Raw genomic sequence first — 15,466 nt, forward strand, 5'->3', positions numbered from 1 at the left:
ATACCTTTAAGCTATAGGGGCTGGGGTCACAAACTTACAGCATGACAATTCCTTTGGGCATAATTGTGGTCTCTTTCAAATTTCCTTAAAAGAAATAGCAATGGACAATTTTCTATTCCAGAGAATAGGTTCTACAGAAGGAGATATAGTCAGATTGGAATTTTGAATTTAATTCTTCTCAATGAGGATTGTACTAGTAGATCTAGGAAAGCTCTGTAGCCTGTTGCTCCTTGTAACATTCAGCTTTCATCTATGACAGTCACACTGCTGACCCACTGTATGCAGGACAATATGTGTAGTCAGTGGCTAGGTTTTATAGAGTAATCCACATCCCCTGCCCAAGTCTCCTACAGCTACTTGTGTTTGCAAGACAAGCAAGGTGGAATGTATAGTCTGAGGCTGTGGAGCAGAGAAGAGTTGAGGGTGAAGTGGTTTAGGAAGGCATCATCTGGAATATCGATGAATACCAGCTAATTCACTAAAACAGATCCAAAATGCTTTTTCAGGAAAATTTAATCCCTCCTTGAGGGAGCTAACACTCCATCTGGACAGACACACAAATCAAACACCTTAATTTTTGAAACAGGATGACAGCTTAGCCACTTTGTATGTCTAATAGCTAAAACATGTGGGCCTCTCTTTAGCCCACAACACAGATTATCTGCCTTTCGTATGTTCACCAGAGCACTCCATCTTGAGTCATCTGCCCTCTAGCTCTTTGCTGTATATAGGGATATGCCAACCAGATGTGCTTACCTGAGAAGCACTGGCCCCAGGGAAGCCGATCCTATCAGTGGAGTTTGGTTCAAAAATGACATGATCATGTTCAAATAATGGCAGACATCTCCATCCTGGTTCTCTTTAACTTCATTTGTCCTCCTAATTTACTTCATGCTCTCTCCTGTTCATTTGTTTTGGCCACCCCCATTTGTGAGTACATTCACTGCTGATGGAAGTGCCTTAATGTACTTGTCAGTTTAAGTTTTACTGGTAGTATTTAGGCAAGAACTTACCAACTTTCCACTTTTCAGGTTTTCTCATTCTTTTTCTCTAACCAGTAAGACAAAGAGGATTATACTTTATACTTAGTACTTTATACTCAGGCTTTCTATTGGAGTCTTGTTTGGTCTTTATTTTGTGTGTGACTTTGCCCACCTCCACCCCTAGTAAATTATAAGCTCTCTGAGGAAAGGAACTGTCTTTTGCTTCTCTTGTGTCCCTCTCAGATACTAAAAAAAATCATAATAGGAGCTCAATTAAGTATCATTTGTTCATTTGTGAAACCTGGAAGTACTATCCAAATGGATTATACTGGTGTAATTGTACTCTTCTTTCCTTCTCAGAAGTAAAATTTTACTCTGAGCTTGCATTATATTCTGCCAGAAGTAAAAATGTATTCTGTGCTTCTGTGCTCTGAGCTACAATCAGAAATTCCTACTGTAGTGGCGTAAGGAGTCTACATTTTCTCTGTAGCTGAAAGTGGGACTGAAAACTCTGATCCATGGCATTCAGTAGGCACTGCCATCATTGAAAGAACAGCCCAAAGCCCTTTGCTCTGTACCTTGTCTCCCTTTATAACCCACATTCTGTTATGGAACGGTGGTGCCGCCTCTGGTAATTTACACTTAACCTCTCCACACCTCCCTGTTTTCTTCAGAAAAAGCCCATCAATATAGACCTGTCCTCCAGGGATGTTTTGAAGACATAATGCTGATAAGAAAACATTCTCTATAGGAGAATATTGATGACAGTTATTCTGTAGCCACAAAAGGAGAGGGCACTCAGCAGTAATTGGGGACCGTGTTTAGCCACCCAACCACCCATTATCATTAGCTCTCAGATTGATTCTAATGCATCGTAATAATGCAGCTTGTAATCCACATGTAGGGCAGTAATTTATTGTCAGGTGGTGGTTGTTAGTAATAACAAACTGTTTGAACATACTCAGAACATACACATCTCTTGTTTTTTCTTCCACCGTTGGCAAGTCTAATTTTACACCTTTTTACCTATCCTATTTTCTCCTATTATACTGCATATCATGGTATTGTTTCTATTCTTTAAACAAGTGTAGTGTCTCAATGAACAACTAGAACACAGGAGACTGATTTGGAAATGCAGTTTAAGTAGCCAAGCCCAATTTAAGAATGGTGGTGGATTTTATCACTCAGCTTTATTAATGGACCTCCTCCTTGCTGTATGGAGTTTCTTTACCTAATGCATTTGTATAAAAGGCCCTGCCTCTCCCATTAACCCCTTTGGCTGGTGCTAACTCATTCCTGGGCATTTGTTGCCATAGCTGCAGCCGCCCCCTCAGCAGGAGCCCTAGTGCCAGCCCCTGCACAATCCATGTGTGGCTGGCCTCTTGTTCCAGGCGTCAGCTGTTAGGCGGAGGGCAAGAGCCTTGCAACCTCAGAGGTCAAACAGCCTGTCCCATGTGTTTAAGCCCTATCTGGTTTTTGTTTGTTTTTTCTTAACAGCAGATGGGCATGTGGCTGTCTAGCCTCAAGGCTGGGAAACGTGTGGGAATATTACCCACACTCTTCCTCCCTTACCCCCTCCTGGGCACCCAAGCAGGTAGCCTGGCTTCCTACTCAAAAAGATGATCGATATTTCCCCTCTGTTGTTTGAAGCTCTTCCTTCAACACCTGTGGCAGCTGGGGGGAATCGGGCACAATTTGCGTCTGTTCACTGAAATAATTGCCAGCAGTTTTATAGAGCGTCTCTTGTGTATATTTTTGCCCATTTACAGTTTTGATTATATCGTTTGCAGAATGGAAGCGTGGCTTTCCACTGCTTACTCTCATTCCCATAGCTCTTCAAGGAGATACCCTTTTAAAAAACAAAATGGAAATGACATGCAAATGATTATGGTAATATCACACAGGCAAAAGTCAGGACCTTCAGAAGGTTCCTCAGGCACGAAGTGATCAGGTGATGAGCGAGTCTTGCATACATTTCTACTGGAGTTTCCAGCTAGCACCTTCCTCTGAGGAATGACTAAGAAGAGATAATGTTAGATGCCTGTAATGTGGCTTGCTTTCTGCCCTAGGGTCCAGCACTGACGTAGTTTAGAGCAAACACAACTCCCACACATGCCACTTGGGCAGGAATAATGGGATTTAAGGAAGATGTTTCACTAGGTGGAAAGTTTCCACATAGACTGGTAATACAGATTTAGAAAAGAAAATTTAATTTTGTCTGTGTTGTGCCAGCTTTGCCAGACAGCTGGCAAGGATAAATCTGTGAATTAGCTTCAGACTTTGAAAATTCATAACCATCTAGTCCTTTACCTTGACTTTAACAGAATTGATATTACAGCATCAACAATAGCGACAGAGAAACAGCATCATTAACCAACATTTTTAAAGTTCCTTACAGTTTTCAAAACATTTTTACAATTAATAATTTCTTGTTTAACCATCTTACCAACCCTGGAATTAGTATTATCATTGTCTGCATTTTTGTGAAGAGGAAACCAAAACTCGGAGACATTAAGTGACTTGTCCAAGGTCACACATCATTGTCTTCTGACTCCAAACCCCCTCAGGTACCCACGCTAGGCGATATACACAGCCCTGTCACCCTGACCTCTAGCCCACTGCCATTTCCATGTCCCCAAACCTCCAGGTAAACAAATTAAGGCCATGCAGGGATTTGCTTGTAAAACAAAATGAAAGTAGCCGTGTTACAAAAGAATTAGTGTCTTTCCACATGGATTCATTACTAAATGATACCTTTGACACTCATGTTCATAGATCACTAACTGCTGGGCAAGCTGGGTGAGGAGATTGAGGGAGAGGAGAGGAATGTGAGGGAGAACAGCATGAATTAAAGCTCCTGGCAACTAAAGAATCCTTCAGAAATTCAGATAAAACATTTCTGAAAGGACAGCCTCATCGAATGTAGCAGTACCGTAAAAATAAGCAAGAAATGATTACCACAAAATTCAGAACCATGGTTATCTCTAAGGGGAGATGGAAGGACTCAGGGAGGGGCACATGGAGACCTTTAAAGGTAATGGTTATGTTCTTTTTCTTAAACTGCATGTTGAATATGCAATTTTCATTGCATCATTGTTTTGTACTTTACACTTGTATCTTATAAACTCCCCTTTGTATCTACTCAATATTTAATTTAAGCATTGAGAAAAAGACAGTGTGAGTCAGTGGAAAATAGGATTTGATATACAGAAACTAGCTTTACATTTTTAAGGAATGGTACTCTTAAAAGCTAGGTGCGCTTTTATTAAAAGCTCAGCCCGTTTGCCCTGTGTCTCCCAGTGACATCCCAGTTAGTTTCTCAAGAAGTTGTGATTTGTGAGGAGAGCATGCTTTTCCAGAATTTTCCCGGGCTCATTGAGTATTTCAGCTGCCTTGCCTCCCCCTTCCCACCTCCCCCTTTCTGACAGTGAACTTCTAGCTCCTGGGAGAGCAAAGAACAGAGGCATGGCCATTTGGGAATTTGAAGTTAAGTGCTTGAACTGTAACCATGGATTTATGGGTTGTTACCCAAAGACTTATTATCATTATGGCTTTCCTTGGTGTTGGACCTGACAGAAAATGCAGTGAATGGGTGGGCTTGTATATTTACTTTCATCACTGGTTGGTTTCTCTTTGGCCAGTGTAGGCATGCTGTAAGCACAGGCTGACAGGAATTATGACTTTTCTTCCATGTGGAAATAAGTGCATAAGCAAACACCCAGCCTGATTTTCTTTCCAATTCATTATTTACAGGGAATTCACCCTTTGTAATCATTTTCAAATCAAATTTGCTCTACCAATCCCTGGAAGGTTTGCTCTGAAGATCATCACCAACCTAGTTGTCTTATTTTTTAACAGCTTTTGTCTCCTCCATGTTAATGCCAATTTTTAAAAAAGCACAAATGGATTAAAAGTGATGTCACTAGTGGCCTGGAGATTCACTCAAGAAGAAAATTTAAGTTTCGGCAGAAATGGATAAAAGGAAGGAAAATCAATAACTCACATGTGTTTGTTATTTGGACTATTGCTATGTTAAAATATTCGGGATAACTCTTGAATTCAGTGGGGCAAAATATGTCATATATAAGAATTATGTCTGGAAAGAGAAGCAGCCTTGTTCTTTTTTGTTTGAATATATTCCCCACTATTAATGGCTGGTTCCTGTACTGATACTGTCCTGTCCTATTATTCATACTGTCCCAGAATCAAAAACTGACGACCAGATCAGTTCCATTGGATTGTTCCTCAACTAGACTGATACAGTGAGTGTCCTCTGTCCAGCTGTACAGAGGTCAGAGCCATGGCCGTAACCTCCCTGTTTTATTGGAAAGCTGATGATGAATAGCAAGTTCTTCTCTTGCCTACGCCATTGCCTCCTGTCCTCATCAAATGGGGTGATTGCGAGAGAAAGAGCACAGATGCAAATGCCATCCATGCTTTCGGAGAAAAAAGCAAATGGTTTTGACAGCAGGTCTGATGGATGGGGGATATATACAGTGGGGGAGGAGGGTAACGCCAGAAAATATTCTGAGGATTTTATTAGCAGTACCACTTTTAGAAAATGCATCAATCAGACGAGAGGCGTATAAATGAGCCCTGCTGTTCTTCCTGGCAGTGTTCTTGGTAAAGAACTGGTTAAAGAGAAGCCACCTTGTTCTTTTTTGTTTAAACACACCCCCCCACTCTTTCAGTGGCTGGTTTCAGTACTGGTACTGACTTCTCCTTTTCACCTGAAGGAATTATACCACTGCGCTCTCCCTCCACCCGCAGTGGCCCCTGCTTTCCATAAGCTATCCGAGATAATGTCCACTGTGGTTAATATATTAATAATAATTACTAGTATTGTACTACTACTTACTGAAGCTAGGCGCTGCAGTGGGTCCCCTTTTCACATTTTTCCTCCTTTACCCCTTACCACAGCCCGGTAAGATAGATACTATTATTGTCCTCATTTCTCAGATGTAGAAAATGAAGAATGGAGACATTATGTCATGTCTCTAGCATCACACAGCTAATAAGCGGCGAGTCAGGATTGGAACTCAGATCTAATCCAAAGACCATGATCTTAACTACTGTTATAACCACATTTTTTCTTCTTTCAGGGTCACATAGCATTAAGGCTTGAGAGTTTATCATGCTTGGTCTACCCAAAGACATAATGGGGTTTGAGGGATGTGTGTTGCAGAAAAAAAATCACTTTAAAACATGAAGGTGGGACAGTGTGAAGCTCTGTATACTAAAGGTTTCTGATTATTTGTCAAATTGAGGTAGAGTTTGAAAACTCAAGTTAGGCTGCCTGTAGAGTCAAAGAAGCTAGAAAGGGGCTGGGCCTGCTGGCCTAAAGCAGAGCCATTAGGCACTGCCTCCTGCGTCTGTGTGTGTATATATAACATTGCCCTTAATAAGTGAGGATGACTCTGCTGAGGCGGCTAGTTCTCAAGCCAAAGTTCCCATTATCAGTAGGATTTAACACCTTGTTTATAGTGGTCATGGCCAGTGTCCCACCGCAGTTACCTAGACCATGGCCTTATAACTAGTGACTTGCAAAGCAAGTCAACAGTTTAGTCTCATACTCATCCTCTCGAAGTCCAACCAACTGGAAAATACAAAATGATTCCAGTTGTTTAACATTCTAGTTGTAGGAGAGAGAAATAATAAGTAAACAGGTATGAAAAGTATTTGACACAAATGCCCATCCCCCAAACAACAATTTCTATTCCAGGTTTTAGACTTAGCACAGATACAGCCTTATCTCCTACACATTTTAAGATATCCAGAGTGCCATAATAATTGACTTATCTTTCAAAACTCACTTTAAAGTCTCCTTCTCCAGCTTCGCATCACATCCTCTATGCTCCCTTCGTCTTCCTAGCAGAGTAACTGCCTCCCCCTTCTTCACATCTCTCTGTGTAGCCATTATCCAACTATGCAGTAGTTTTTCTTTTCATGTTTGTCTCTCCTGCTAGTCTATGAGCCCCTCAAAGGGCAGGAAAACATGGATTTTTCACCTTGATGCCACCCAGTAGTAATGGATTTAACATGTTTAATTTAATATTTAGGTGATTCTGATGTACATGGTGGACTGCATTTTGAGAAACACAGGTGTGATTGTTACACAGCAAGTGAATAGTTTAGCCAGAGTTCAAACTCGGCCCTCCTAATTCCATACCTAGTCCATGCTGTATTTCTCTTTGTTGTACTCTATCTCCTGTGGCAAGGAAGTGGACTGAAACATGTTGTAAAGATTTTCAGCAATCAAAGCTAAAGGAAAAATGGCTTGTGGATTAACCCCAGGGCTGTTCTTTTTTTTTCTCTCCAAGAGATCTTGCCAGACTTCCAACAATGTAGCAGTAGGTTGCCAAGTCAACTTACCTCAGAAAAGCATAGGCCACAGAGCTTTGGGCACTTACGGAGCTCATTCTTCTGTCTTCCCTTTCTCCATCCCCCCTTTACCACCAGCCATGCCATTAATTTAAAGAGCATTCTCAGTACCTGAAATGCAATTAGTTGACTTGATAGATATTAAGATTTCTAGTTGAAAATCAGTAGCTACAACTTTTGGGATCCTGACAGTAATATTAATATGTATGTTTCAAAACCAGGAAAGAACTATGTGACTTAACAGGCAATTAGTGCAGATGTTGAAAGAGCTGGGGTAAGGTAGCATTTTTGCCATCTATGCGTTCAGTGTTGTTTATCTAAATATTAAGTGAGGAAATATGGAATGGATGTGATGATGCAATCCTAAAAACTAGAGGGCCACAGTCAATCAATCACCCTAGACCAGAATAGTATGAGTTCACTGGCATTTCAGAAGCCCAAGAAGCCAGGGGTGAGGAATTATGGTTCTTAATCCAGAGAACCTCTTAGTGCAGTTAGCCACTGCTCTTACTAACTGTGGCTCACATTTAGCTAATGACCTTGAAGTGACAAAGACTATCCTTGAGATTCTTCAACCTGTGCCAGCCCACCCTGAAATAACAAAGGAGGCCCCTAACTTCAGTTCAGAGAAGTGGGAGAAGCAACCCCAACATGGCAAATGAATGGTTTCTTCCTTGACTGGTAAAAAGAAAGGGAAAGATAAAGGAAGTGGGACTAAGATCATGACTGAGTACTTGCTCTGAGTCAGATTTCCGGCTCAGCATTCTTTATAGTATAGTGATGACATATAACTCAGTGGCTAAAAGTGTGGGCTCTGGAGCCATATTACCTGAATTTGAATTTCAACACCAGTATTAACTCCATCTGTGACCTTGTGTAACTTCCTAACTTCTTTGTGTCTCATTTTCCTTATCTGTAAAATGGGTCTAATGATAAATATTACCTACCTCATGGGTTTGTGAGGATTGTATTACATAATATATATAAAGCCTTAAAACAGTGTTTGGCACATAATAAGGAGCTAAGTCAGTATTAGGAATCAGCATTATTACCGTTAGCTTAGTACCTGAGAGAAAGGTATCATTATCTCCAACTACAGGTGAATACACAGGCTACAGAATTTGTGGAACTTGCCTAAAGTCACAAAGCAAGTCAATAATAGAGCAGAGATCTATCTGGCCCCAAGGTCTGTATTCTTTCCACTACACCCTGTTGCCTTTATAAATGTAGGGTATGTACCGTGAGTTCCTTGGAGAGGCACATGCCCAGACCTGTGGACTTCCTCCTTAACACACTCCCATCCTCACTGCAGCTGCCATCTAGAAGTCTGGCTTGGTGCCCTAGCTTCTTATAGATCTAGTTGAAAGCCTTGAACAGCCTTATCACTGCTCTAACATGGATGTGGCTACCTCCAGGACCCTGCAGCTTATAGACCAGAGCAGTGATTCTCCCTGGATGCGTGAGGCTCAGTTTGTGAAAGCACCCCCTACCCAGAAGTTTTCACCTGCATACCTTGAGGGTCAAGCTACTGTCTCCCACCCTCCGCCCTGCCACACTCACAGTCCACATGAGAATGAGTCCCTACTATATAGGCTAGCATAAAAACTCCCTTTCCCTTTTATTTTTCCCTCCCCTTCCCCAAGGAAGAATATGCTGTGACATCCGGATCCCCTTGAGGGCTACAAGGAGACAAAGCCCTTGCCTGACTAATAGCGTCATCTCTCTTAAGCCACCTGGGAACCTTGTCTTACAAACGCCTGTCAGTTGCTTCACCCTACATAGCAGTGTTGCAAGCTGTGGCGTCACTGGTGGTGATGACTGTGGTCAGAGAAAGAGCAGGGCTTCAGTGCATTGATCACAAACAATGATGGATTGTTACTTTTCAAAGAAAATGAAGAGGGATTCAAAATAACACTTACAATGCACAATATATTGCTTCATGGGCAATAAATACCAAACAGAAGATAAAACCTTGAGCCCTAGGCTTAATGCAGACCCAAAACATGATTTATCCTGCTGTTTCCTTTTTCTTAACCAGAGACAGGAAGCACAATGTTATTTAGTTCTAGGACACCAAATTGTGCCCTTGTGCTGTAATCTTTCGCAGGAAATATTTCTTGAGTGCCTACTGTATGGGTGTGATATGCCAGAGATGGGGATTTCTTCCCTGTTCTATGCAAGCATTTTCTGAACTTCCTCTCCCCTTCCTTTGTCACGGTATTCCTAGTGCTATTCCCAGAACCACTCTGTAAACAGTACCCTGTCAGCCTTCCATGGCACCTGGACTCCCCACCATAAGGATCGTTTCTTTGGTGTGAAGCATGAAAGTAACCATGCTAAACATGTTCATAGCTTCTTGGTTGGGGGGAGGTGATCAGGTTAGTTTTACCATGGTAGCCTAAGGGAGTAGAGTGTAAACTGCAGATGTTAGGATTGGCTGCACATGTGGTGGATGGGAAGGAATTGTGAGAAAACAGGTATAAGGGACTGTCCAGTAAGAACACATGAAAATTGCTGCAACAGAGCAGGACTTTTCAGAATTGGCACTGTTGACATTTTGGGCCAGATAATTGTTTGCTGTTGGGTTGGGGGGTGGCTGTCCTGTACACTGTTGGATGTTTAACAGTATCCCTGGCCTCTATGCACTAGATGTCAGTAACACCTCCCAGCTCCTAATTGTGACAAACAAAGATGTTTTCAAATATTACCATATGTAACCTGGGGGAGGGGGCAAAATTAGCCCCAGTTAAGACCCACTGAAATAGATGGGAGCCCCTATTGATATGATGATGAGCTCTATAGCCCTCCCAGCTCAAATATTCTATAACCTCATGACTTCCGTAGTTTAGTGTAGCATAGTAGTTAAGAGCATGAATTGTGGAGCCAAACTGCCTGGGTTTGAACCCTGGCTCCACTGCAATCTAGCTGTATGACCATGAACAGGTTGCTTAAACTCTATTCCTGGTACCTCAGCAGGAAAATGGGAATAATGACAGGAATAACGAGAGGCTGTCCTTCATAGGTTGTTGTGTTTTAAAGTAATGTACATAAAGTACTTAGAAAAGTGCCTGGCATATTTATGTATTAAATAAATGTTAATTATTATTAGTCTTGCTATAATTACTATCATTAATACTATTATTCACCATTTATATAAGTCCTGGTATATTCCAGAGGTCTAATGTCTCACCCAGCTTTGGACCACTATCTTCCTTCTACAGAAATGACTAGAGAGCCAAGTCCATGGTTCAGGACTGCACAATGCAAAGAGATTTTATGTGGATGTTGGTCTATGAAATAGGCATTGCGGGTAAGCCACACTTTGTACAACTGCTAAGTTCTTGCAGAGTTAACTTATTTAAAAGTGCACTTATTGGCACCTACTTTGAGCTAGTCACTGTAGAATATACAAAAGTAGATGAGCTTTATATCCTCTGCCCTCAAGGAACTAACAAATATGGCTGCTATATGCACATTTATTTTAGTAAATTTAATTACCTTAAATACTCAAAGAAATTCCAGTCCATTTTTTCTTACCCATGAAGAATTTCTCTGTGATGAAAATTATTTTCCCACCTCCAGATTTGTATTTCTGTAATTGTGATTTTTCTCATATTTTCAGCATGTTAGGATTATAATACCTCAAATTATCATAATTTTATTTTCCTCTCACTCTTCATTTAAAATGTTTAATATTCTGTACTCAGAAGAAAACCACCAAAAGAAATTTTATCTTAATACAACAACAGAGTAGTATCCCATTCTGGATAGCTTGGCACCTGCTTCTGGGAAGAAGAATGTCTGTGCAGGACTCTCTTATATATAGTCATATATCTCTTCATTAATTTGTTTAAAATAGTTTATTGAACATCTACTCCATGCCAGCCATGTGTGTCTAAGTAATAGGAATAACAAGGAGGAATACGGGGTTCCAGAGTCTAAGGGGATATATAGAAATAGAAAGAGGTAATAAAAATATAATCTAGTAAGGACTATAATAGTAATGTGCTCAATGAGCTAAGAGAACAGAGAAAATAAAAGTGCTCTTTGGGAGAGAGTTCAGTGTGACAGATAAGACTGTGGTCATTGGCATCAGAGCTGTCTGGGTTCATACTTCTACCACTTTTAGCTGTGTGATATTGATCTGATTACTTAAATTCTCTGTGCCTCAGTTTCATATCCATATGATGTATTATAATAATTCATACATATACGGTGTCTTTCAGTAGACTTCAAGCCCTTCAAGGGCTGGGCCCACCTCATCATCATCTTAACTATTACCATGTTATTATTGCCACTTACCAAGTGCTCAATATGAGCCAGAAGCCATGTTAAATTGTTTACCCACATTATCTAATTTAATCTTCAACAAACCTATCAGGTAGTTACTATCATTTTCCTAACTTTGTCATTTACTTTTTTTCTCATCAAACCCAGTTATTTATTCAGAGCACTATCACAATATGTAACTAGTTTATATTCATTCGTATTTTAATGTCTCCCACCTGCACTGGAGTATAGCTTTATAATACCAAAGATGAGACCTGTTTGACACACCATAAAGTTTCCAACAACTAGAATAGTGCCTGACACTTAGAAAATGTTCAGTGAATGAACAGTAAATATGAAAAGAAGTCTGGAAGGCAGACCAACAAAAAAAAGAAGAGAAGAGAAGAGAAGAGAGAGAAGAGAAGAGAAGAGAAGAGAAGAGAAGAGAAGAGAAGAGAAGAGAAGAGAAGAGAAGAGAAGAGAAGAGAAGAGAAGAGAAGAAGAGAGAAGAGAGAGAAGAGAAGAGAAGAAGAGGAGAATGAGCACATTACAGTAGTAGAGCTAGACTCTAGTCCAGAGCCCTCTGACTCCCAAATCCATGTTCTCGATCACTATGCAGGATTGCTTCCTACTCTTAGCAGACTTTCAATAGATGTTTGTTGACAAAATCCTCTATCAACTTTGTGCAATACTATGTAACAAAATTACAACAAGCATAAACTAATGCATATAACCCTGGACATAAGAAAAAGAATTATAAGAATAAATTGTCAGAAAAGGAGAGCTTTTGCTAAGATGACTTATGGTTATATCTCTCCCAACTGTGCAGTCTATACATGCACATGCATATATAACCCACTTCATTGTCTTGGTTTATGTTATCCATGTTCCTGGAATATCTTCCCGCCTCTTTTTTACCTCTCTAATAACTACCTATCACTCAAGACATATTCTATGGAAATCTGGCTTATTCTTTCAAATTCTATCTTCCCCGTGAAGCATTTCCCACCTACTCAAGTCACAGTAGCTCTTCATTCCTTAAACTTCAGTAGTATTTTTAACTACACTATTTGAGTTTTTCATGTTTCCTAATTGTTTAATTGGAGAGAGTAAAACATAGTGGCTAAACGTACACATCCTGTGTGACCTTGGACAGTATATGTGACCTTTCAAGTCCTCTCACCTATTAAATGGAGATATAAATAGTCCCTATCTCATGGGGTTGTTTGAAAGTTAAATGAGAATAATACATGCTAAGTGCTCTACTACCTAGCATATGGCAAGTGTTCAATAATTAGTGGTAGTAATGGATGGAGATAGAGTAGCAATAACAATAATCATCATCACCATCATCATCGTTCTCTTCAATTAGATTGTATAACCTTTGGATGCGGAGACTATGTCTCTTATCTGCTTATCCTCTGGTATCCCTCTAACTCTAAAAATACTCAGTTGGCTAATTTAATGTCTATTGATTGTATGTCCAGTTCTATTCAATAATACTGCCTCAAAGATATGAAATTATATCAGGAATATAATTTTTTATTTTTATTGCTACTGTGGAAGCCCTTGGATGTTTTTTTTTCCTGGGCTGGAATGCATAGTAGTTTGAATGGAAGCTTTGTTGAAGTAATCATATGGAACTAGGCTATGAAAAGAATGGGAAACCTCTTAATCATCCCAAGCTCCTGTGGTGTTTATGCTTGGAAAAAACAAAACAGAAAACCGTACAACTCTGATGAGTAAAATAAATAAATAGAAAGATATTTCATAGTCATGGATAGGAAGACTCCATATTATCAATATGTCAGTTCTTCCCAACTGATTCAATATAATTTTTATCAAAACCCAAGCAAGTTACTTTGTTGATATCAATAAACTGATTCTAAAATTTATATGGAGAGGCAAAGGACCCAGAATAACCAACACAGTATTGAAGGAGAAGAACAAACCTGTAAGACTGATGCTACCCAACTTCAAAATTTACTGTAGAGTTACAGTTATCAAGACAGTATGGTATTGGTAAAAGAATAAATAGGTCAATGGAATAAAATAGAGCACCCAGAAATAGACCAGAGTCAACTGATCTTTAACAAAGAATCAAATACAATACAATGAAACAAAAATAGTCTTTTTAACAAATAGTTCTGAACAACTGGACATCCACATGCAAAAAAAAAAAAAAAAAAAATGAATTTAGACACAGACCGTATGCCCTTCACAAAAGTTAACTCAAAGTAGATTGAAGACCGAAATGTAAAACACAAAACTATAAAACTCCTGGAAGATAACAGAGGAGAAAATCTAGATGACCATGGGTATGGTGATGACTTTTTAGATATACCACCAAAGACACAGTCCATGGAAGAAATAATTGATAAGATGGACTTAATTAAAATTAAAAATTTATTCTCCGTGAAAGACAATGTCAAGAGAATGAAAAGACAAGCCACAGACAGATTGGAAGAAAATATTTGCAATATACACATCCAATAAAGGACTGTTATCTAAAATATGCAAAGTACTCTTAAAACTCAGCAATAAAAACAAAAATAACCCAATTAAAAATTGGCCAAAGACTTTAATAGGCACCTCACCAAAGTAGATATACAGATGGCAAATAAGCATATGAAAAGATGTTCCACATCATATATTATTAGGGAAATGCAAATTAAAATGAGATACCACTATATACCTGTAAGAATGTCCAAAATCCAGAACACTGACACTAAATACTGGTGAGGATGTAGAGCAGCAGGAACTCTCATTCGTTGCTGGTGGAAATGCAAAATGGTATGGCCACTTTGGAAGAAAGGTCGACAGTTTCTTACAAAATTAAGCATGCTCTTACCATACGATCTAGTGATTATGTTGCTTGGTATTTACCCAAAGGAGTTGAAAATTTATGTCCACACAAAAACATGCACACAAATGTTTACAGCAGTTTTATTCATAATTGCCAAAACTTGGAAACAGTCACAATGTTCTTCCATAGGTGAATGGATAAATAAACTGTATTATATCCAGAAAATGGAATATTATTCAACACTAAAAAGAAATGAGCTATCAAGCCATGAAAAGACATGGAGAAACCTTAAGTGCATATTACTAAATTGAAAAAGCATATCTGGAAAGGCTATATACTGTACCATTCCAACAATAGGACATTCTAGAAAAGGCAAAACTATGGAGACAGTGAAAAAGATCAGTGGTTACCAGGGCTGGAAGGTGGAGAAGAATGAATAAGCAGAACACAGAGGATTTTTAGAGCAGTGAAAATACTCTGTATGATACTATAATGATGGACATTTGTCCAAACCCATAGAATGTACAACATCAGAGTGAATCCTAATGTGTTAAAACTATGGCTTTTGGATGATTATGATATGTCAATATAGGTTCATCAGCTGTAACAAATGTACCACTCTGGTGGCAGATGTTGATAATGGGGGAAGTTATAATACATGTGTGGGGACAGGGATTATATGTGAAATCCCTCTACCTTCCCTTCAATTTTTCTGTGAACCTAAAACTGCTCTTTAAAAAAAGGGGGGGGGAAGGGGAAGAAAGGGAGAGAAATAGGGATGGAGGGAGTGAGGGGAGGAGCAGGGAAAGAAAGAGGAGAGAGAGAGAGAGAAAGAAATACTCTAAAATGCCATCTGGTAAACTGTTTTCAAATTCTGTAACTTCCTGCCAGTTTGAGCTGTTATTGTTTTAACCCTTGTGAAGAGCTGGAATTAAGTCCTTGCCCACCACTTGTCCATCAGTCAATTTCTGTAAAGAGTTTGCCAGAGTGTACATTGATAAGTCATCTAGACACTGAAGCTGTAATA

The 15,466-nt window shown here is 39.5% G+C and overlaps 1 protein-coding gene across 1 annotated transcript in view; it reads left to right on the forward strand.

The window, feature by feature from the left end:
- The window catches only part of ENOX2 (ecto-NOX disulfide-thiol exchanger 2), a 256,343-nt gene that overhangs the window by 181,414 nt on the left and 59,463 nt on the right, over nucleotides 1–15,466 (forward strand). The gene's annotated exons all lie outside the window — the stretch shown is intronic.

Source organism: Miniopterus natalensis, chromosome X (genome assembly GCF_054644295.1).
Source record: "Miniopterus natalensis isolate mMinNat1 chromosome X, mMinNat1.hap1, whole genome shotgun sequence".
NCBI lineage: Eukaryota > Metazoa > Chordata > Mammalia > Chiroptera > Miniopteridae > Miniopterus > Miniopterus natalensis.